At 38.3% G+C, this 25,633-nt stretch overlaps 1 long non-coding RNA gene and 1 other non-coding gene across 2 annotated transcripts in view; both read right to left on the bottom strand.

Moving 5' to 3' along the window:
- The window catches only part of LOC140174215 (uncharacterized), a 268,666-nt gene that overhangs the window by 39,551 nt on the left and 203,482 nt on the right, over positions 1-25,633 (bottom strand). The window lies entirely within an intron of this gene.
- On the bottom strand, positions 7,095-7,202 carry LOC112704645 (small nucleolar RNA R71). The gene has a single exon (XR_003155260.1). It is a non-coding gene; the product is annotated as a small nucleolar RNA R71 (small nucleolar RNA).

Genomic DNA, 25,633 nt, shown 5'->3' with positions numbered 1-25,633 from the left:
GGAAGGAATTCAACGGCGACACTAGAGCCAGCCCTCACAAAATCCAAACCTCTCAAATCAGCCATGGACTCGACACTAGTAAATGAAGAGGAACGAGTCCTCACATCATCATGAACCTAATGGTAGGGATCATCTTCCTTAACCTCAACCGCTTTCAATTTCTCTTTTCCTCTCTCTTCCGCCATGAATAAACAACAACAGTAACTGTGAAAAATAGGGGCAGAAACACTAACCTTTCGAAGACATAATGGAAGTTAAAACTGTAAGAAGGTGAAATAGTAAAGTGTAAGTTCCAAAACAAGGAAAAACTATTATTGCAGAGCCCACTAACTTAGTGGATAACTTAACTCATACCCACTAAAAATATGGAAAACCCAAATGGCTAAGCAGCGCATTGAAAGCGGCACGTTTTGCAAAGACAAAATAAAGAGAAAGTCTTTCAAAAATATTTTTAGATTCCTTCAACAAACAAAGAAAGCCTAATTAAAACACCCATGTGTGAAGAAAGTCAACTTCGATTTCATCAAACCTCGCCTACCATTTTTTACAAAACGCCAGACGAGCTTGGGGGTTATGACGTGTACCCCATTATACTTGGAAACAAGAACTTAATTGTAAACCAACCTTAAAACTCAGAAACAAACAAACGGCAGACGTCACTGATTGCAAAGACAACATAATCTCCTAACCGTTATCCACGACGGACTCCACTACCCAAACTCAATCCTGATTCTGCGCAAGTCAAAGATATTAATAACGGCCTTCACCAAGCATATTGGAAAAGCAGACCAAAACCAACACACCACCCGCCTATAAATCTAAGTCGAATAACCCATGAAAGGACAGGTCACTTAACTCACTCTAATTTATTACTTTTTATTCTCTCATAACTCACACACTTACTTGAGCGTCGGAGTGCTTTGTGCAGGTGCTCCTGCCGCCGTGTTTCAGAGGACTACACTGTCCCTGAACGACGTATAGCTCAACCAAGGACCCGAGCGACCCCTCAGAGATCATACACCTCGGCTCACTTGAAACGGAACAAATATTATACGAAAGCTATTATGCAAATAGTAACTTATATAACCATATTTAACGTAAAAAAACTCTAAAATTGGATAAAAATCACAAATAAAAACTGGAAAAAATTTTAAATCATATGTAAAAGTAGAAAGAAATTTCAATGCGTTTAAAATAATTATTCAATATCATTTTCACAGTTTCATATACAAAAGTTATATATAGACGTAGCAATGGAACAGATAGGATCAAATTTTTGTCTTAACCTACCTCTATTCATAAATTCTAAACTATTGTATCCTAACCTATTTTTTTGATATCTATTCCATCTTTATTTGTCTCTATAATAATTAAATAATACTTTAAAATTTATATATTTATGCCTAAATTAAAATAAAAATATAAAATTTATTAATTTTTATATAATTTATATTATATTATTATTACATAATATATACTCCCACTACAAAAAGGCGCTAATTTGCGGGGTTTTTTTTGGGTTTTGCGGGGGTTTTTAACCCCCGCAAGTTGTGTAACGACGATTTTAAAAACTGACAGAGTTAGGTGTCCTGCAGTTTCGTTACGGGGGTTTTTAAAAAACCGACACTATGTCAAACTCAAATTGTGGGGGTTTTTTGCCCTCCGCAAATTGTAGGGGTTTTCAGTATATTGCGTCGGTTTTCGAAGGCATCCAGTTACCCTATTTTGCGGCGGGTACAAAATTAAAAGACTAAAATCTATTTTTCATATTTGTGGGAATTATAAACTATCTCAATTTAAAAATCACTACACAAATAAAACTACCATAATATTTTTATTATGAATATATATAGTTTTTTATTTTATAAGATATTAATAAATATGGAAAATTTTAATACTAATAAATTCATATAAAATATAAATGTAATTCATAACTCATTGTAATGAATAATAACATTTTTATATTATAATAAAATGCATAATATCTTAATTAACATTGTCTTCATATATCAATTCCTAAAAATTAAAAATGTTAAAATTCAATAAATTCACAACTACCACTAATAAGTTCACTATTTGAATAAGTTTGTTTAGTAAATAAAATCTAACATAATATCCTAAAAAAAGAAAAAGAATTCACAACTAATCAGTCTTTCAAATAACACTAAACAATGTCTTCACAATTTTCATTGCTTCCACCTGATGATGATGTTCTTCCTGTTGCTGGTGTAATAGTTTCATTCTCAACATCATTAGCCTAAAATAAATTAAAACAAAATTGTCAACCTAAAAATTACCAACATTTATAGAACTATAACAACAATTTAAAAGAAAAAAAAATCAAAGTGTAAAAAAGCATTAACCTTTTCAAATGTCAAAAATTTGAACAACAAATTAAAAAGAGTAGAAGTGTGAGGTTAGAATATACGAGACTAACAATGCTAGAACATTAGATTAATGTAACAGTTATGATTCATCATAATTTTCAACATGATTAGTGCAACATAAATGCCATAAGAGAAGGCAATTTACCTGAGCTCCGTGGTCAAATATACTAGTAAGTTCAGCAGGAATTCTTCCTTCTTTAGAAAGGAAATAAGCCTTTAGTGCAGTCAATGTCCCATCAAATTTAGACTCTAAACGATTAAAATCAGCTTGGGAGTAATTGGTAGAAGACATTGAAGTTGAAGAATTAGCAAACTGGCCAGGATGATTGGCACCTCTAAAGGTATTAGTAGGTGTAGCTCCCATTCCCAAACATCGCACCCTACCAGAATGCTCCTCCCCAAACACTTTGCCAATAGCATCATTTGTGGATGGTCCAGATTTATCTTTCTCATTTTGAGTCATAAGTAGTTCAATTTGTTCCTACAATTGAAATTTAAACAACAAAAATATAATTAAATACCATTCAAACTTGTCGGATTCTAAAGTTACATTTTTTACTAAATTAGACTAATAAATTCAACTTACCGCTATATTGCTTGCTTTATCAGTCACAAAGGACCCATCTTTCTTCTTATGAGTTTCTATATACATTTCTCCACGGCTAATTTTTCGCCCAGTTTGTAAAAACTATGTAAAAAAATATAAAAAAAAAGTTAAGAAACATAACATAATTTAGTAAAAACAAAAAAAAAATGAATTATAGTTCATACTATTTCATGTCTTTTCCTTGAGATGGGTTTTGAGCCACCAGTATGGGGAATTGTTTGCTTCTTCCGAACTTCTTTGTTTCTCCTTGATGAGCGGATAATTTGTACGCTTGTTGGCATTGTTTTTAGTATGTTTTTAGTATGTTCTAGTTAGTTTTTAGTATATTTTTTATTAGTTTTTAGTTAAAATTCACTTTTCTGGACTTTACTATGAGTTTGTGTGTTTTTCTGTGATTTCAGGTATTTTCTGGCTGAAATTGAGGGACTTGAGCAAAAATCTGATTCAGAGACTAAAAAGGACTGCAGATGCTGTTGGATTCTGACCTCCCTGCACTCGAAGTGGATTTTCTAGAGCTACAGAAGCCCAATTGGCGCGCTCTCAACAGCGTTGGAAAGTAGACATCATGGGCTTTCCAGCAATGTATAATAGTCCATACTTTGCCCAAGATTTGATGGCCCAAACCGGCGTTCCAAATCAGCTCAAGAATGCCCGACGTTAAACGCCGGAACTGGCACAAGAATGGGAGTTAAACGCCCAAACTGGCACAAAAGCTGCCGTTTAACTCCAAGAGAAGTCTCTACACGAAAATGCTTCAATGCTCAGCCCAAGCACACACCAAGTGGGCCCGGAAGTGGATTTTTAACTCATTTACTCATCTCTGTAAATCTTAGGCTACTAGTTTTCTATAAGTAGGACCTTTTACTATTGTATTTGGAAATCTTGGTAGATATCTTCATTCTTATGCTATCTTAGATCATTGGGAGGCTGGCCTCACGGCCATGCCTAGACTTTCTTCTTATGTATTTTCAACGGTGGAGTTTCTACACACCATAGATTAAGGTGTGGAGCTCTGCTGTACCTCGAGTATTAATGCAATTACTACCGTTCTTCTATTCAATTCAGCCTATTCTTGTTCTAAGATATTCATTTGCACCCAAGAACATGATGAATGTGATGATTATGTGACGCTCATCATCATTCTCACTTATGAACGCGTGCCTGACAACCACTCCCGTTCTACAAGCAAACAAGGCTTGAATGTTTATCTCTTGGATCCCTTAACCGGAATCTTCGTGGTATAAGCTAGAATTGATGGCGGCATTCAAGAGAATCCGGAAGGTCTAAACCTTGTCTGTGGTATTCTGAGTAGGATTCAATGATTGAATGACTGTGACGAGCTTCAAACTCCTGAAGGCTGGGCGTTAGTGACAGACGCAAAAGAATCACTGGATTCTATTCCAACCTGATTGAGAACCGACAGATGAATAGCCGTGCCGTGACAGGGTGCGTTGAACATTTTCACTGAGAGGATGGGAGGTAGCCACTGACAACGGTGAAACCCTTACATACAGCTTGCCATGGAAAGGAGTAAGAAGGATTGGATGAAGACAGTAGGAAAGCAGAGAGACGGAAGGGACCAAGCATCTTCATGCGCTTATTTGAAATTCCCACCAATGAATTACATAAGTATCTCTATCTTTATCTTTATGTTTTATTCATCATCCATAACCATTTGAGTTTGCTTGACTAAGATTTACAAGGTGACCATAGCTTGCTTCATACCAACAATCTCTGTGGGATCGACCCTTACTCGCGTAAGGTTTATTACTTGGACGACCCAGTACACTTGTTGGTTAGTTGTGCGAAGTTGTGTTTATGCCATGGTATTGAACACCAAGTTTTTGGATTCATCACCGGGGATTATTTGAGTTGTAGTGATCACAATTTCGTGCACCAAGTTTTTGGCGCCGTTGCCGGGGATTGTTCGAGTATGGACAACTGACGGTTCATCTTGTTGCTTAGATTAGGTATTTTTCAGAATTCTTAAGAATGAATTCTAGAGTTTCATGATGATCTGTTGAAGTCTGGCTGGCTGTGAAGCCATGTCTAATTTTATTGGACCGAGGTTTCAACTTATCATCACAAGAGCTTGTTGATTTCTATCAATCTTGCTGTTGGAGCAATGATCTGCTAAGGCTTGGCTGGCCATTGGCCATGTCTAGTGTTTTGGACCGGAGCTTTCTTTGAAAGCTTGGCTGGCTATGAAGCCATGTCTAATTCCTGGACCGGAGTCTTAGACTAGCATTGCAATGATTCCTGGAATTCTCATTAAGAATTTTGATATCTTTATTTTCTTTTCGACTTAATTTTCAAAAAATTCAAAAAAAAATTACAAAATCAAAAAAATCCAAAAATATTTCTTGTTTGAGTCTAGTGTTTCATTTTAAGTTTGGTGTCAATTGCATGTTTTTGTTCTTCTTGCATTCATTCATGTGTCTTCATTAATCTTCAAGATGTTCTTGATGATTTCATTGCTCTGATCTTTGAATTCTCTTGACTTGAGTGTTTTGTTATTTCTCATGTGCATTCTCATTTTGTTAGTGTCAGTAGTATACAAACTGCTAAGTTTGGTGTCTTGCATGCATTGTTATTTGATTTTAGTTGCATTTTGACTATTCATAATTATTAAAAATCCAAAAATATTTTTAATTTGTGTCTTTTCAAGTCAATAATACAGAGGATTGAAGGTTCAGAATATTCAGCAGAGGAATTACACAGAAAAAGCTGGGCGTTCAAAACGCCCAGTGAAGAAAGGCAAACTGGCGTTTAAACGCCAGCCAGGGTGCCTGGCTGGGCGTTTAACGCCCAAAAGGGTAGTAGTTTGGGCGTTAAACGCCAGAATGTGCACCATTCTGGGCGTTTAATGCCAGGATGGCACAAGAGGGAAGATTCTATTTTCAAATCAAATTTTTTTCAAGTTTTCAATGATTTTCAAAATCAAATCTTTTTCAAATCAAATCTTTTCAATCAAATCTTTTTCAAAATCAATTTCTTTCCATTTTCAAAGATACTTGCTATCAATTAATGATTTGATTCAACATTTTAAGTGTGTTGCCTTTTCTGTTGAGAAAGGTTTAATGTTTGAATCATATCTTTTCTTGTTAGCCAAGTTATTAATTTTTAAAATCAAATCTTTTTAAAATGTTTTTCAAATCATATCTTCTCAATCACATCTTTTTAAAACCAATCATATCTTCTTAACCACATCTTTTTCAAAATAGTTTTCAATCAAGTCTTTTTGATTTCTAATTTCAAACCTTTTTCAAAAATCACTTGATTTCTTTCCCACTTTTTGTTTTCGAAAATTATCAATCAGTTTTGCAAAATGTTTTTAAAATGTTTTTGATTAATTTTCAAAAATTTCTTCACCTCTTTTCACATCCTTCTATTTATGGACTAACACTATTCCTTAATGCACAATTCGAACTCCATCTTTCTTGATAAGTTCGAATTCTCTACTTCTTCCTTCTATTTTTCTTTTCCTCTGACACCTCAAGGAATCTCTATACTGTGACATAGAGGATTCCATATTTTCTTGTTCTCTTCTCTTTCATATGAGCAGGAGCAAAGACAAAAGCATTCTTGTTGAGGCTGACCCTGAACCTGAAAGGACCTTGAAGCGAAAGCTAAGAGAAGCTAAGGCACAATTCTCTGTAGAGGACCTAACAGAAATCTTTAAAGAAGAAGAACCCATGGCAGCTGAAAACAACAACAATGCCAACAATGCAAGGAAGGTGCTGGGTGACTTTACTGCACCTACTCCCGACTTCTATGGGAGAAGCATCTCTATTCCTGCCATTGGAGCAAACAACTTTGAGCTTAAGCCTCAATTAGTTTCTCTAATGCAACAGAATTGCAAGTTCCATGGACTTCCATTGGAAGATCCTCATCAGTTTTTAGCTGAATTCTTGCAAATCTGTGACACTGTCAAGACTAATGGGGTTGACCCTGAGGTCTACAGACTTATGCTATTCCCTTTTGCTGTAAGAGACAGAGCTAGAATATGGTTGGACTCACAACCTAAAGAAAGCCTGAACTCTTGGGAAAAGCTAGTCAATGCCTTCTTGGCAAAGTTCTTTCCACCTCAAAAATTGAGTAAGCTTAGAGTGGAAGTCCAAACCTTCAAACAGAAGGAAGGAGAATCCCTCTATGAAGCTTGGGAAAGATACAAACAATTGATCAGAAAGTGTCCCTCTGATATGCTTTCTGAATGGAGCATCATATGTATTTTCTATGATGGTCTGTCTGAACTGTCCAAGATGTCTTTGGATAGCTCTGCTGGAGGATCTCTTCATCTGAAGAAGACGCCTACAGAAGCTCAAGAACTAATTGAAATGGTTGCAAATAATCAATTCATGTACACTTCTGAAAGGAATCCTGTGAACAATGGGACGAATCAGAAGAAATGAGTTCTTGAGATTGACACTCTGAATGCCATATTGGCTCAGAACAAAATATTGACTCAGCAAGTCAATTTGATTTCTCAAAGTCTGTCTGGAATGCAAAATGCACCAAGCAGTACTAAGGAAGCTTCATCTGAAGAAGAAGCTTATGATCCTGAGAACCCTTCAATGGAAGAGGTGAATTACATGGGAGAACCCTATGGAAACACCTATAATTCTTCATGGAGAAATCATCCAAATCTCTCATGGCAAGATCAACAGAGACCTCAACAAGGTTTCAACAACAATAATGGTGGAAGAAACAGGTTTAGCAATGGCAAGCCTTTTCCATCATCTTCTTAGCAACAGACAGAGAATTCTAAGCAGAACCACTCTGACTTAGCAACCATGGTCTCTGATCTAATCAAAACCACTCAAAGTTTTATGACTGAAACAAGGTCCTCCATTAAAAATTTGGAGGCACAAGTGGGTCAGCTGAGCAAGAAAATTACTGAACTCCCTCCTAGTACTCTTCCAAGCAATACAGAAGAAAATCCAAAAGGAGAGTGCAAGGCCATCAACATGGCCGAATTTGGAGAGGAGGGAGAGGCAGTGAACGCCACTGAGGAAGACCTCAATGGACGTCCACTGGCCTCCAATGAGTTCCCTAATGAGGAACCATGGGAATCTGAGGCTCACACTGAGACCATAAAGATTCCATTCGATTTACTTCTGCCATTCATGAGCTCTGATGAGTATTCTTCCTCTGAAGAGGATGAGTATGTCACTGAAGAGCAAGTTGCTAAATACCTTGGAGCAATCATGAAGCTAAATGACAAGGTATTTGGTAATGAGACTTGGGAGGATGAACCCCCTTTGCTCACCAAAGAATTGGATGACTTGTCCAGGCAGAAACTACCTCAAAAAAGACAGGATCCTGGGAAGTTTTCAATACCTTGTACCATAGGCACCATGACCTTCAAGAAGGCCTTGTGTGACCTAGGGTCAAGTGTAAACCTCATGCCTCTCTCTGTAATGGAGAAGCTAGGGATCTTTGAGATGCAAGCTGCAAAAATCTCACTAGAGATGGCAGATAATTCAAGAAAACAAGCTTATGGACTTGTAGAGGATGTTCTGGTAATGATTGAAGACCATTACATCCCTGCTGATTTCATAGTCCTAGAGACTGGGAAGTGCATGGATGAATCCATCATCCTTGGCAGACCCTTCCTAGCCACAGCAAAGGCTGTGATTGATGTTGATAGAGGAGATTTGATCATTCAAGTGAATGAAGAATTGATGAGCGGATAATTTGTACGCTTTTTGGCATTGTTTTTAGTATGTTTTTAGTATGATCTAGTTAGTTTTTAGTATATTTTTATTAGTTTTTAGTTAAAATTCACTTTTCTGGACTTTACTATGAGTTTGTGTGTTTTTCTGTGATTTCAGGTATTTTCTGGCTGAAATTGAGGGACCTGAGCAAAAATCTGATTCAGAGACCAAAAATGACTGCAGATGCTGTTAGATTCTGACCTCCCTGCACTCGAAGTGGATTTTCTGGAGCTACAGAAGCCCAATTGGCGCGCTCTCAACGGCGTTGGAAAGTAGACATCCTGGGCTTTCCAGAAATATATGATAGTCCATACTTTGCCCAAGATTTGATGGCCCAAACCGGCGTTCAAAGTCACCCTCAGGAATTCCAGCGTTAAACGCCGGAACTGGCACCCAAATGGGAGTTAAACGCCCAAACTGGCACTAAAGCTGGCGTTTAACTCCAAGAGGAGTCTCTACACGAAAATGCTTCATTGCTCAGCCCAAGCACACACCAAGTGGGCCCGGAAGTGGATTTTTATGTCATTTACTCATTTCTGTAAACCTTAGGCTACTAGTTTTCTATAAGTAGGACCTTTTACTATTGTATTTTGGGGAATCTTTGGATCTTTGGAACCTTTTTATCTTTAGATCTTTTGATCATTGGGGGGGGGGGGGGGGCTGGCCTCACGGCCATGCCTAGACCTTGTTCTTATGTATTTTCAACGGTGGAGTTTCTACACACCATAGATTAAGGTGTGGAGCTCTGCTGTACCTCGAGTATTAATGCAATTACTATTGTTCTTCTATTCAATTCCGCTTGTTCTTGTTCTAAGATATCACTTGTTCTTCAACTTGATGAATGTGATGATCCGTGACACTCATCATCATTCTCACCTATGAACGTGTGACTGACAACCACCTCCGTTCTACCTTCGATTGGGTGAATATCTCTTGGATTCCTGATTGCACGATGCATGGTTGATCGCCTGACAACCGAGTGCTCGCCTGACAACCGAGCCAACCATTCCGTGAGATCAGAGTCTTCGTGGTATAGGCTAGAACTGATGGCGGCATTCAAGAGAATCCAGAAGGTCTAACCTTGTCTGTGGTATTCTGAGTAGGATTCAATGATTGAATGACTGTGACGTGCTTCAAACTCCTAGCAGGCGGGGCGTTAGTGACAGACGCAAAAGAATCGTTGGATTCTATTCCGGCCTGACCGAGAACCGACAGATGATTAGCCATGTTGTGACAGAGCATAGGAACATTTTCACTGAGAGGATGGGAGGTAGCCACTGACAACGGTGAAACCCTTGCTTAAGCTTGCCATGGAAAGGAGTAAGAAGGATTGGATGAAGACAGTAGGAAAGCAGAGAGACGGAAGGGAAGGCATCTTCATGCGCTTATCTGAAGTTCCTACCAATGAATTACATAAGTATCTCTATCTTTACCTTTATGTTTTATGCGTTCATCACCATATACATTTGAGTTTGCCTGACTAAGATTTACAAGATGACTATAGCTTGCTTCATACTAACAATCTCCCTGGGATCGACCCTTACTCGCGTAAGGTTTATTACTTGGACGACCCAGTGCACTTGCTGGTTAGTTGTGCGAAGTTGTGTAATGCCATGGTATTGAACACCAAGTTTTTGGGGTTCATGACCGGGGATTATGAGAGTTGTGAAAAGTATTGTTCACAATTTCACGCACCAAGTTTTTGGCGCCGTTGCCGGGGATTGTTGAGTTTGGACAACTGACGGTTCATCTTGTTGCTTAGATTAGGTATTTTTTTCTTTTTTCAGAGTTCTTAAGAATGAATTCTAGTGTTTCAAGGTGATGTTCTTATCATCACCAAAGCTGATTGATCTTCATCAATTTAGCTCTTGAATGCAATGTTCTGCTGAAGCTTGGCTAGCCATGTCTAATTTCTTTAGACTAAAGCTTTAGACTAACATTGCATGATTCCTGGAATTCTCATTAAGAATTTTGATATCTTTATTTTCTTTTCCACTTAATTTTCGAAAAACCACAAAAAAAATTACAAAATCATAAAATCCAAAAATATTTCTTGTTGAGTCTAGTGTCTCATGTTAAGTTTGGTGTCAATTGCATGCATTCATTCATGTGTCTTAGTGATCTTCAAGATGTTCTTGATGATTTCTTACTCTAATCTTTAAATTCTCTTGACTTGAGTGTTTTGTGTGTCTCATATGCATTCTCATTAGTGTCAGTAGTATACAAACTGCTAGGTTTGGTGTCTTGCATGCATTGTTATTTGATTCTTGTTGCATTTTGATTTTTCCTTATTATTAAAAATCCAAAAAAATTTTAATTTGTGTCTTTTCAAGTCAATAATACAGAGAATTAAAGATTCAGAACATTCAGCAGAGGAATTGCACAGAAAAAGCTGGGCGTTCAAAACGCCCAGTGAAGAAGGACAGACTGGCGTTTAAACGCCAGTCAGGGTACCTGGTTGGGCGTTTAACGCCCAAAAGGGTAGCATTTTGGGCATTAAACGCCAGAATGTGCACCATTCTGGGCGTTTAACGCCAGGATGGCTAAAGGGGGAAGATTTTGTTTTCAAATCAAATCTTTTTTAAGTTTTTAAAATCTTTTCAAAATCAAATCTTTTTCAAATCAATTTTTCAATCAAATCTTTTTCAAAATCAATTTCTTTCCATTTTTAAAGATACTTGCTATCAATTAATGATTTGATTCAACATTTCAAGAATGTTGCCTTTTCTGTTGAGAAAGGTTTAATGTTTGAATCATATCTTTTCTTGTTAGCCAAGTTTTTAATTTTCAAAATCAAATCTCTTTAAAATGTTTTTCAAATCATATCTTCTCAATCTCATCTTTTTAAAAACCAATCATATCTTCTTAACCACATCTTTTTCAAAATAGTTTTCAATCAAATCTCTTTGATTTCTGATTTCAAAATCTTTTTCAAAAATCACTTGATTTCTTTTCCACTTTCATTTTCGAAAATCAATTAGTGTTTTTCAAAAATGTTTTCAAAATCTTTTACTTAGTTTTCAAAAATTACTTCCCTTCTTCTCACATCCTTCTATTTATGGACTAACACTATTCCTTAATGCAAAATTCGAACCCCATCTTCTTTGATAAGTTCGAATTTTCTACTTCTGTCTTCTACTCTTCTTTTTCTCTGACACCTAAAGGAATCTCTATACTGTGACATAGAGGATTCCACATTTTCTTGTTCCCTTCTCTTTCTTATGAGCAGGAGCAAAGACAAAAGCATTCTTGTTGAGCCTGATCCTGAACCTGAAAGGACCTTGAAGAGAAAGCTAAGAGAAGCCAAAGCACAACTCTCTTTAGAGGACCTGACCGAATTCTTCAAAGAAGAAGAACACATGGCAGCCGAAAACAACAATGCCAACAATGCAAGGAAGGTGCTGGGTGACTTTACTGCACCTACTCCCGACTTCTATGGGAGAAGCATCTCTGTCCCTGCCATTGGAGCAAACAACTTTGAGCTTAAGCCTCAATTAGTTTCTCTAATGCAACAGTATTGCAAGTTCCATGGACTTTCACTGGAAGATCCTCATCAGTTTTTAGCTGAATTCTTGCAAATCTGTGACACTGTCAAGACTAATGGGGTTGACCCTGAGGTCTACAGACTTATGCTATTCCCTTTTGCTGTAAGAGACAGAGCTAGAAAATGGTTGGACTCTCAACCTAAAGAAAGCCTGGACTCTTGGGAAAAGCTAGTCAATGCCTTCTTGGCAAAGTTCTTTCCACCTCAAAAATTGAGTAAGCTTAGAGTGGAAGTCCAAACCTTCAGACAGAAGGAAGGAGAATCCCTCTATGAAGCTTGGGAAAGATACAAACAATTAATCAGAAAGTGTCCCACTGACATGCTTTCTGAATGGAGCATCATAGGTATTTTCTATGATGGTCTCTCTGAACTATCCAAGATGTCTTTGGATAGCTCTGCTGGAGGATCTCTTCATCTGAAGAAGACGCCTACTGAAGCTCAAGAACTGATTGAAATGGTTGCAAATAACCAATTCATGTACACTTCTGAAAGAAATCCTGTGAACAATGGGACTAGTCAGAAGAAAGGAGTTCTTGAGATTGACACTCTGAACGCCATATTAGCTCAGAACAAAATATTGACTCAACAAGTCAATATGATTTCTCAAAGTCTGTCTGGAATGCAAAATGCACCAAGCAGTACTAAGGAAGCTTCATCTGAGGAAGAAGCTTATGATTCTGAGAACCCTTCAATGGAAGTGGTGAATTACATGGGAGAACCCTATGGAAACACCTATAATCCTTCATGGAGGAATCATCCAAATCTTTCATGGAAGGATCAACAGAGACCTCAGCAAGGTTTCAATAACAATAATGGTGGAAGAAACAGGTTTAGCAATAGCAAGCCTTTTCCATCATCTTCTCAGCAACAGACAGAGAATTCTAAGCAGAATACTTCTGACTTAGCAACCATGGTCTCTGATCTAATCAAAACCAGTCAAAGTTTCATGACTGAAACAAGGTCCTCCATTAGAAATTTGGAAGGACAAGTGGGTCAGCTGAGCAAGAAAATCACTGAACTCCCTCCTAGTACTCTCCCAAGCAATACAGAAGAAAATCCAAAAGGAGAGTGCAAGGCCATCAACATGGCCGAATTTTGGGAGGAAGAAGAGGCAGTGAACGCCACTGAGGAAGACCTCACTGGATGTCCACTGGTCTCCAATGAGTTCCCCAATGAGGAACCATGGGAATCTGAGGCTCAAAATGAGACCATAGAGATTCCATTGGACTTACTTCTGCCATTCATGAGCTCTGATGAGTATTCTTCCTCTGAAGAGGATGAGTATGTCACTGAAGAGCAAGTTGCTAAATACCTTGGAGCAATCATGAAGCTAAATGACAAGTTATTTGGAAATGAGACTTGGGAGGATGAACCCCCTTTGCTCACCAAAGAACTGGATGACTTTTCTAGGCAGAAATTACCTCAAAAGAGACAAGACCCTGGCAAGTTTTCAATACCTTGTACCATAGGCACCATGACCTTCAAGAAGGCCTTGTGTGACTTAGGGTCAAGTGTGAACCTCATGCCTCTCTCTGTAATGGAGAAGCTAGGGATCTTTGAGGTGCAAGCTGCAAAAATCTCACTAGAGATGGCAGACAATTCAAGAAAACAAGCCTATGGACTTGTAGAGGATGTTCTGGTTAAAGTTGAAGACCACTACATCCCTACTGATTTCATAGTCCTAGAGACTGGGAAGTGCATGGATGAATCCATCATCCTTGGCAGACCCTTCCTAGCCACAGCAAAGGCTGTGATTGATGTTGATAGAGGAGAGTTGATCATTCAAGTGAATGAAGAATCCTTGGTGTTTAAGGCTCAAGGATATCCCTCTGTCATCATGGAGAGGAAGCATGAAGAGCTTCTCTCAAAGCAGAGCCAAACAGAGCCCCCACAGTCAAACTCTAAGTTTGGTGTTGGGAGGCCACAACCAAACTCTATGTTTGGTGTTGAACCCCCACATTCAAACTCTAAGTTTGGTGTTGGGAGGTTCCAACATGGCTCTGAGCATCTGTGAGACTCCATGAGAGTCCTCTGTCAAGCTACTGACATTAAAGAAGCGCTTGTTGGGAGGCAACCCAATTTTTTATAATTAACTATTTTCTTTTGTTATTTTATGTCTTTTGTAGGTTGATGATCATGAGAAGTCACAAAATCAATGAAAAAAGCAAAAACATAATGAAAAATAGGAAGAAAAACAGCACACCCTGGAGGACGCACCTACTGGCGTTCAAACGCCAGTGAGGCTAGCTGTTGGGCATTTAACGCCTAGTCTGGCACCATTCTGGGCGTTTAACGCCAGAAAGGGGCACCAGACTGGCGTTAAACGCCATAAAAGGGCAAGAAGCTGGCGTTAAACGCCAGAAATGGGCACCAGCCCGGCGTTTAACGCCAGAAATGGCTAAAACGCAATTTTGCTTGCCATTTGGTGCAGGGATGACTTTTCCTTGACACCTCAGGATCTGTGGACCCCACAGGATCCCCACCTACCCTACCACACTCTCTCTCTCTTCTTCACCCATTCACCAATCACCTCACCACCTCTTCCCCAAAAACCCTTCACCTATCAAATCCCATCTTTCTCTTCACCACTCACATCCATCCTTCATAAAACCCCACCTACCCCACCATTCAAATTCAAACCACTTTTCCACCCAAACCCACCCTCAAATGGCCGAACACAAAGCCATCTCCCTCTCCCTCATTTCTACTTCTTCTACTCTCTTCTTTCTTCTTTTGCTCGAGGACGAGCAAACATTTTAAGTTTGGTGTGGTAAAAGCATTGCTTTTTGTTTTTCCATAACCATTTATGGCATCCAAGGCCGGAGAAACCTCTAGAAAGAGGAAAGGGAAGGCAAAAGCTTCCACCTCCGAGTCATGGGAGATGGAGAGATTCATCTCAAGGGTGCATCAAGACCACTTCTATGAAGTTGTGGCCTTGAAGAAGGTGATCCTCGAGGTCCCTTTTTCACTCAAAAAGGGTGAATATCCGGAGATCCGACATGAGATCCGAAGAAGAGGTTGGGAAGTTCTTACCAACCCCATTCAACAAGTCGGAATCTTGATGGTTCAAGAGTTCTATTCCAATGCATGGATCACCAAGAACCATGATCAAAGTATGAACCCGGATCCAAAGAATTATCTTACTATGGTTCGGGGGAAATACTTGGATTTTAGTCCGGAAAGTGTAAGGTTGGCTTTCAATTTGCCCATGATGCAAGGAGATGAACATCCTTACACTAGAAGGGTCAACTTTGATCAAAGGTTGGACCAAGTCCTCACAGTCATATGTGAAGAGGGCGCCCAATGGAAGAGAGATTCAAGAGGGAAGCCGGTTCAATTGAGAAGGCATGACCTCAAGCCCGTGGCTAGGGGATGGTTGGAGTTTATCCAACGCTCAATCATTCCCACTAGCAACCGGTCCGAAGTTACCATAGACCTGGCTATCATGATCCATAGCATCATGATTGGAGAAGAAATAGAGGTTCATGAGATTATAGCCCAAGAACTCTATAAGGTGGCGGACAAGTCCTCTACCTTGGCAAGGTTAGCCTTTCCTCATCTCATCTGTCACCTCTGTTATTCAGTTGGAGTTGACATAGAGGGAGACATCCCCATTGATGAGGACAAACCCATCACTAAGAAGAGGATGGAGCACACAAGAGACCCCACTCATCATGAGATCCCTGAGATTCCTCAAGGGATGCACTTTCCTCCACAAAACTATTGGGAGCAACTAAACACCTCCCTAGGAGAGTTGAGTTCCAACATGGGACAACTAAGGATGGAGCATCAAGAACACTCCATCATCCTCCATGAAATTAGAGAAGATCAAAGAATCATGAGGGAGGAGCAACAAAGACAAGGAAGAGATATTGAGGAGCTCAAGCACTCCATAGGACCTTCAAGAGGAAGAAAGAGCCGCCATCACTAAGGTGGACCCGTTCTTTGATTTCCTTGATCTTTATTCTTCTGTTTTTCGAATTTTTTGTGCTTATGTTTATCCATGTTTGTGTCTTGTGATCATTAGTGTCTTAGTGTCTATGCCTTAAAGTTATGAATGTCCTATGAATCCATCACCTCTCTTAAATAAAAATGTGCTTAATTGAAAAAGAGAAGAATTGCATGAATTTTGAATTTTATAACAGTTTAATTATTTTGATGTGGTGGCAATATTTTTGTTCTCTGAATGTATGCTTAAACAGTGCATATGTATCTTGAATTTGTGGTTCATGAATGTTGACTCTTGAAAGAATGATGAAAAAGGAGACATGTTACTGAGGATCTGAAAAACCATTAAAATGATTCTTGAAGCAAGAAAAAGCATTTCTATTCAAAAAAAAAAGAGAGAAAAAGAAAAACGAAAAAAATATAATAAAGTTGTGATCCAAGGCAAAAAGAGTGTGCTTAAGAACCCTGGACACCTCTAATTGGGGACTTTAGCAAAGCTGAGTCACAATCTGAAAAGGTTCACCCAATTATGTGTTTGTGGCATGTATGTATCCGGTGGTAATACTGGAAGACAGAGTGCTTTGGGCCACAGCCAAGACTCAATAAGTAGCTTTGTTCAAGAATCATCATACTTTACTAGGAGAATCAATAACACTATCTGGACTCTAAGTTCCTAAAGAAGCCAATCATTCTGAATTTCAAAGGATAGAGTGAGATGCCAAAACTATTCAGAGGCAAAAAGCTAAAAGCCCCGCTCATCTAATTAATACTGATCTTCATAGATGTTTTTGGAATTCATTGCATATTCTCTTCTTTTTATCTTATTTGATTTTCAGTTGCTTGAGGACAAGCAACAATTTAAGTTTGGTGTTGTGATGAGTGGATAATTTGTACGCTTTTTGGCATTGTTTTTAGTATGTTTTTAGTATGATCTAGTTAGTTTTTAGTATATTTTTATTAGTTTTTAGTTAAAATTCACTTTTCTGGACTTTACTATGAGTTTGTGTATTTTTCTGTGATTTCAGGTATTTTCTGGCTGAAATTGAGGGACCTGAGCAAAAATCTGATTCAGAGACCAAAAAGGACTGCAGATGCTGTTGGATTCTGACCTCCCTGCACTCGAAGTGGATTTTCTGGAGCTACAGAAGCCCAATTGGCGCGCTCTCAACGGCGTTGGAAAGTAGACATCCTGGGCTTTCCGGCAATATATGATAGTTCATACTTTGCCCAAGATTTGATGGCCCAAACCGGCGTTCAAAGTCACCCTCAGGAATTCCAGCGTTAAACGCCGGAACTGGCACCCAAATGGGAGTTAAACGCCCAAACTGGCACTAAAGCTGGCGTTTAACTCCAAGAGGAGTCTCTACACGAAAATGCTTCATTGCTCAGCCCAAGCACACACCAAGTGGGCCCGGAAGTGGATTTTTATGTCATTTACTCATTTCTGTAAACCTTAGGCTACTAGTTTTCTATAAGTAGGACCTTTTACTATTGTATTTTGGGGAATCTTTGGATCTTTGGAACCTTTTTATCTTTAGATCTTTTGATCATTGGGGGGGGCTGGCCTCACGGCCATGCCTAGACCTTGTTCTTATGTATTTTCAACGGTGGAGTTTCTACACACCATAGATTAAGGTGTGGAGCTCTGCTGTACCTCGAGTATTAATGCAATTACTATTGTTCTTCTATTCAATTCCGCTTGTTCTTGTTCTAAGATATCCCTTGTTCTTCAACTTGATGAATGTGATGATCCGTGACACTCATCATCATTCTCACCTATGAACGTGTGACTGACAACCACCTCCGTTCTACCTTCGATTGGGTGAATATCTCTTGGATTCCTGATTGCACGATGCATGGTTGATCGCCTGACAACCGAGTGCTCGCCTGACAACCGAGCCAACCATTCCGTGAGATCAGAGTCTTCGTGGTATAGGCTAGAACTGATGGCGGCATTCAAGAGAATCCGGAAGGTCTAACCTTGTCTGTGGTATTCTGAGTAGGATTCAATGATTGAATGACTGTGACGTGCTTCAAACTCCTAGCAGGCGGGGCGTTAGTGACAGACGCAAAAGAATCGCTGGATTCTATTCCGGCCTGATCGAGAACCGACAGATGATTAGCCATGCTGTGACAGAGCATAGAAACATTTTCACTGAGAGGATGGGAGGTAGCCACTGACAACGGTGAAACCCTTGCTTAAGCTTGCCATGGAAAGGAGTAAGAAGGATTGGATGAAGACAGTAGGAAAGCAGAGAGATGGAAGGGAAGGCATCTTCATGCGCTTATCTGAAGTTCCTACCAATGAATTACATAAGTATCTCTATCTTTACCTTTATGTTTTATGCGTTCATCACCATATACATTTGAGTTTGCCTGACTAAGATTTACAAGATGACTATAGCTTGCTTCATACTAACAATCTCCGTGGGATCGACCCTTACTCGCGTAAGGTTTATTACTTGGACGACCCAGTGCACTTGCTGGTTAGTTGTGCGAAGTTGTGTAATGCCATGGTATTGAACACCAAGTTTTTGGGGTTCATGACCGGGGATTATGAGAGTTGTGAAAAGTATTGTTCACAATTTCGCGCACCAAGAATCCTTTGTGTTTAAGGCTCAAGGATATCCATCTGTCACCATGGAGAGGAAGCATGAAGAGCTTCTCTCAAAACAGAGTCAAACAGAGCCCCCACAGTCAAACTCTAAGTTTGGTGTTGGGAGGCCACAACCAAACTCTAAGTTTGGTGTTGAACCCCCACATTCAAACTCTAAGTTTGGTGTTGGGAGGTTCCAACATTGCTTTGAGCATCTGTAAGGCTCCATGAGAGCCCACTGTAAAGCTACTGACATTAAAGAAGCGCTTGTTGGGAGGCAACCAATGTTATATTTTATCTATTTCCCTTTGTTATTTTATGTTTTCTGTAGGTTGATGATCATGAGAAGTCACAAAATCAATTGGAAAAGCAAAAACAGAATGAAAAACAGAAAGAAAAACAGCACACCCTGGAGGAGACTTTGCTGGCGTTTAAACGCCAGTGAAGCTAGCAAATGGGCGTTTAACGCCCAGTCTGGCACCATTCTGGGCGTTTAACGCCAGAAAGGGGCACCAAACTGGCGTTAAACGCCAGAAAAGGGCAAGAACTTGGCGTTAAACGCCAGAAATGGGCACCAGCCCGGCGTTTAACGCCAGAATTGGCACAGGGAGCAATTTTACTCGCCACTTGGTGCAGGGATGACTTTTTCTTGACACCTCAGGATCTGTGGACCCCACAGGATCCCCACCTACCCCACCACTCTCTCTCTTCTTCACCCATTTACCAATCACCTCAACACCTCTTCCCCAAAACCCCTCACCTATCAAATCCCATCTTTCTCTTCACCACTCATATCCATCCTTCATAAAACCCCACCTACCTCACCATTCAAATTCAAACCACTTTCCCTCCCAAACCCACCCATATATGACGAACCCTACCCCTCTCCCCACCCCTATATAAACCCATCTTCACTCCTTCATTTTCACACAACCTAAACACTACTTCTCCCCCTTTGGCCGAACCACAAAGCCATCTCTATCTCCTTCATTTCTTCTTCTTCTACTCTCTTCTTTCTTCTTTTGCTCGAGGACGAGCAAACCTTTTAAGTTTGGTGTGGTAAAAGCATTGCTTTTTATTTTTCCATAACCATTTATGGCATCCAAGGCCGGAGAAACCTCTAGAAAGAGGAAAGGGAAGGCAAAAACTTCCACCTCCGAGTCATGGGAGATGGAGAGATTCATCTCAAGGGTGCATCAAGACCACTTCTATGAAGTTGTGGCCTTGAAGAAAGTGATCCCCAAAGTCCCTTTCAAACTCAAAAAGAGTGAATATCCGGAGATCCGACATGAGATTCGAAGAAGAGGTTGGGAAGTTCTTACCAACCCCATTCAACTAGTCGGAATCTTAATGGTTCAAGAGTTCTATGCCAATGCATGGATCACCAAGAACCATGATCAAAGTGTGAACCCGGATCCAAAGAATTGGCTTACTATGGTTCGGGGGAAATACTTGGATTTTAGTCCGGAAAATGTAAGGTTGGCATTCAACTTGCCCATGATGCAAGGAGATAAACACCCTTACACTAGAAGGATCAACTTTGATCAAAGGTTGGACCAAGTCCTCACAGTCATTTGTGAAGAGGGCGCCCAATGGAAGAGAGATTCAAGAGGAAAGCCGATTCAATTGAGAAGGCATGACCTCAAGTCTGTGGCTAGGGGATGGTTGGAGTTTATCCAACGCTCAATCATTCCCACTAGCAACCGGTCCGAAGTTACCATAGACCGGGCTATCATGATTTATAGCATCATGATTGGAGAAGAAATAGAAGTTCATGAGGTTATAGCCCAAGAACTTTATAAGGTGGCGGACAAGTCCTCTGCCTTGGCAAGGTTAGCCTTTCCTCATCTCATTTGTCACCTCTGTTATTCAGTTGGAGTTGACATAGAGGGAGACATCCCCATTGATGAGGACAAGCCCATCGCTAAGAAGAGGATGGAGCACACAAGAGATCCCACTCATCATGAGATCCCTGAGATTCCTCAAGGGATGCACTTTCCTCCACAAAACTATTGGGAGCAACTGAACACCTCCCTAGGAGAATTGAGTTCCAACATGGGACAACTAAGGGTGGAGCACCAAGAACATTCCATCCTCCTCCATGAAATTTGAGAAGATCAAAGAATCATGAGAGAGGAGCAACAAAGACAAGGAAGAGACATTGAGGAGCTCAAGCACTCCATAGGATCTTCAAGAGGAAGAACAAGCCGCCATCACTAAGGTGGACCCGTTCTTTAATTTCCTTGTTCTTTATTTTCTGTTTTTCGAAAAAATCATGCTTATGTTTATCTATGTTTGTGTCTTATGATCATTAGTGTCTTAGTGTCTATGCCTTAAAGTTATGAATGTCCTATGAATCCATCACCTCTCTTGAATGAAAAATGTTCTTAATTGAAAAGGAGAAGAATTGCATGAATTTTGAATTTTATAACAGTTTAATTATTTTGATGTGGTGGCAATATTTTTGTTTTCTGAATGTATGCTTAAACAGTGCATATGTCTTTTGAATTTGTGGTTCATGAATGTTGGCTCTTGAAAGAATGATGAAAAAGGAGAAATGTTACTGAGGATCTGAAAAATCATAAAAATGATTCTTGAAGCAAGAAAAAGCAGTGAATACAAAAAAAAGAGAAAAAAAAAAACGAAAAAAAAGGGAGAAAAGAAAACGAAAAAAAAGGAAGAGATAAAGTTGTGATCCAAGGCAAAAAGAGTGTGCTTAAGAACCCTGGACACCTCTAATTGGGGACTCTAGCAAAGCTGAGTCACAATCTGAAAAGGTTCACCCAATTATGTGTCTGTGGCATGAATGTATCCGGTGGTAATACTGGAAGACAGAGTGCTTTGGGCCACGGCCAAGACTCAATAAGTAGCTGTGTTCAAAAATCATCATACTTAACTAGGAGAATCAATGACACTATCTGGATTCTGAGTTCCTAAAGAAGCCAATCATTCTGAATTTCAAAGGATAGAGTGAGATGCCAAAACTGTTCAGAGGCAAAAAGCTAAAAGCCCCGCTCATCTAATTAATACTGATCTTCATAGATATTTTTGAAATTCATTGCATATTCTCTTCTTTTGATCTTACTTGATTTTCAGTTGCTTGGAGACAAGCAACAATTTAAGTTTGGTGTTGTGATGAGCGGATAATTTGTACGCTTTTTGGCATTGTTTTTAATATGTTTTTAGTATGTTCTAGTTAGTTTTTAGTATATTTTTATTAGTTTTTAGTTAAAATTCACTTTTCTGGAATTTACTATGAGTTTGTGTGTTTTTCTGTGATTTCAGGTATTTTCTGGCTGAAATTGAGGGACTTGAGCAAAAATCTGATTCAGAGACTAAAAAGGACTGCAGATGCTGTTGGATTCTGACCTCCCTGCACTCGAAGTGGATTTTCTGGAGCTACAGAAACCCAATTGGCACGCTCTCAACAGCGTTGGAAAGTAGACATCCTGGGCTTTCCAGCAATGTATAATAGTCCATACTTTGCCTAATATTTGATGGCCCAAATCGGCGTTCCAAATCAGCTCAAGAATGCCCGGCGTTAAACGCCGGAACTGGCACAAGAATGGGAGTTAAACGCCCAAACTGGCACAAAAGCTGGCGTTTAACTCCAAGAGAAGTCTCTACACGAAAATGCTTCAATGCTCAGCCCAAGCACACACCAAGTGGGCCCGGAAGTGGATTTTTAACTCATTTACTCATCTCTGTAAACCTTAGGCTACTAGTTTTCTATAAGTAGGACCTTTTACTATTGTATTTGGAAATCTTGGTAGCTATCTTCATTCTTATGCTATCTTAGATCATTGGGAGGCTGGCCTCACGGCCATGCCTAGACCTTGTTCTTATGTATTTTCAATGGTGGAGTTTCTACACACCATAGATTAAGGTGTGGAGCTCTGCTGTACCTCGAGTATTAATGCAATTACTACTGTTCTTCTATTCAATTCAGCCTATTCTTGTTCTAAGATATTCATTTGCACCCAAGAACATGATGAATGTGATGATTATGTGACGCTCATCATCATTCTCACTTATCAACGCGTGCCTGACAACCACTCCCGTTCTACAAGCAAACAAGGCTTGAATGCTTATCTCTTGGATCCCTTAACCGGAATCTTCGTGGTATAAGCTAGAATTGATGGCGGCATTCAAGAGAATCTGGAAGGTCTAAACCTTGTCTGTGGTATTCTGAGTAGGATTCAATGATTGAATGACTGTGACGAGCTTCAAACTCCTGAAGGCTGGGCGTTAGTGACAGACGCAAAAGAATCACTGGATTCTATTCCAACCTGATTGAGAACCGACAGATCAGATGAATAGCCGTGTCGTGACAGGGTGCGTTGAACATTTTCACTGAGAGGATGGGAGGTAGCCACTGACAACGGTGAAACCCTTACATACAGCTTGCCATGGAAAGGAGTAAGAAGGATTGGATGAAGACAGTAGGAAAGCAGAGAGACGGAAGGGACCAAGCATCTTCATGCGCTTATCTGAAATTCCCACCAACGAATTACATAAGTATCTCTATCTTTATCATTATATTTTATTCATCATCCATAACCATTTGAGTTTGCCTGACTAAGATTTACAAGGTGACCATAGCTTGCTTCATACCAACAATCTCTGTGGGATCGACCCTTACTCGCGTAAGGTTTATTACTTGGACGACCTAGTACACTTGCTGGTTAGTTGTGCGAAGTTGTGTTTATGCCATGGTATTGAACATCAAGTTTTTGGATTCATCACCGGGGATTATTTGAGTTGTAGTGATCACAATTTCGTGCACCACTCCTACACATCTCCTATTAAAAAAGAAAATTGAAGATTAAAGAATTGATCACATATTAATATTAATTTTAAAAAAGAAAGCATGTTTCCATTGTAGAAGGTAGAAACCGATATTGAATGAAGGATGCCCATTGATCTCTGTCGATGCCAACTGGGACATTATCAATGATTGCTTGTCTACTCATACATGGATCATAGAACTCATTCCACAACTTAATTCTATGTTGTGACCACTTTTTTGCAAGGCTCAATTTGCAATATCGCTTGGCAATGCCCTCAGAAATTTTGAAATGAAATTTTGGCTATCAAAAAGAATTATACATAAATAACAAGATGTCATTATTAATGTATAACTTTAATAGGCATTTGATAAAAATAAATATTCATAATACATACCTTCAGCAAGTTACTAAAATACTCTTCAAATCTAGATCGAGGTATATCTAGAGGTCTTGACCACTTTGAGAAATTGATTAGAAATAACTTACAATCAACTGCTAATGTCCCTAAATATCTAGCAACTAAACCTTGGCTTTCCCTAATAGCTTGTTGATCTTCAAAGTTTACAACAACTTGCTCATCTCTAGTTAAGTTATCCATTTCTTTAATTTTTAGCCTTCTAGTCTTAATAGTTTCATCTGCGCCTTTATTTGCATATAGAAAATAATTTATGAGAAATAATATGAGATTAATAAACTAAATTAGTGACAGATATTTTCTATGTAAGTTTTAAAAATTTAAACTAAATTAATTTTTGAACTAAATTAAAAATTTAAAAATAAACTCTTTGTATATAAAATTAATTATATGTAAGAACAAGTAGAAAATGTTTCCTATGTTGAGGGAATAAGCTTAATCAAAGTAATCTAGGAATACTTATTACTCCTTGTCTTATCTGGTGAATCATATGTAATATTGACATATGAGCAATTTTAAGTAACTTTATATATATATATATATATATATATATATATATATATATATATATATATATATATTATATATATATATATATATATATTTTGGGGAATAAGCTTAATCAAAGTAATCTAGGAATACTTATTACTCCTTGTCTTATCTGGTGAATCATAAGTAATATTGACATATGAGCAATTTTAAGTAACTTTATATATATATATATATATATATATATATATATATATATATATATATATATATATATATATATATATATATATTCAACATATAATTTGTCAAAGACTGTAAAACTGAGCACATAATTTTCACAACATATTAATTTTTTCACAACATATAATTTGTCAAAGACTATTAAATAAGCCTATGTAGTAGAAGTACTCTAGTAGGAATCAAAACTATTAATATACCATATATAGTACTCAGCCACAAAACTATTAATATACCATATATAGTACTCAGCCAAGAATTTAATTAAGAATCTTAAGATATTGTCTTCTTTTTGAAACCTAGCTAGTAGTATAATAATAGATAGATATAGATAACGTTTTATCATGGTAACATGGACTTCGGAGTCAAATTGATTATATAATCTTGATATATGAGAAATAAAAAAAGAATATTACAAATTCATCAAAATTTATTGTTCTTTGTTATTAATTAGTGATTAATATTTAAAAGTAGGAGTATATTGTTAAATTATTAAAAAAAATTAAATTAATAACTAAAATAATAATAAAAAATAATAAATATAATCTAAGATTTCTCACAAAAGAACATAACATGGTGACACTAATAAAATAAAATAAAATGTGTGGTTTAACAACTGGCAAAATGGCAGCTGCAGACAGGAAAAAAAAGAATAGTGCAACAGATTTGAATTGGAAAGAAAACTTCTAGAAGTTATATGAGCAACAAGTATACGTATCAACAAAAATTGAGAGAAAAAGATAAAGCATTTAGCAAAAACCATTTTGTGGGAGTCATTCTTCTTCTTTTTCACAATTAAGTTATTATTCTAGATATATATTTAGTAAAAATTTACCATTATTGAGAAATGATGAGAAGACAGTGAGTTAGATAAGAAAAGTAGTAAATATATTTTATGTT

Source organism: Arachis hypogaea, chromosome 7, assembly GCF_003086295.3.
Source record: "Arachis hypogaea cultivar Tifrunner chromosome 7, arahy.Tifrunner.gnm2.J5K5, whole genome shotgun sequence".
In the NCBI taxonomy this organism is placed as follows: domain Eukaryota; kingdom Viridiplantae; phylum Streptophyta; class Magnoliopsida; order Fabales; family Fabaceae; genus Arachis; species Arachis hypogaea.
The sequence above is the reverse complement of the archived record's forward strand: the minus strand, read 5'-3'. Positions and strand labels throughout refer to the sequence as shown.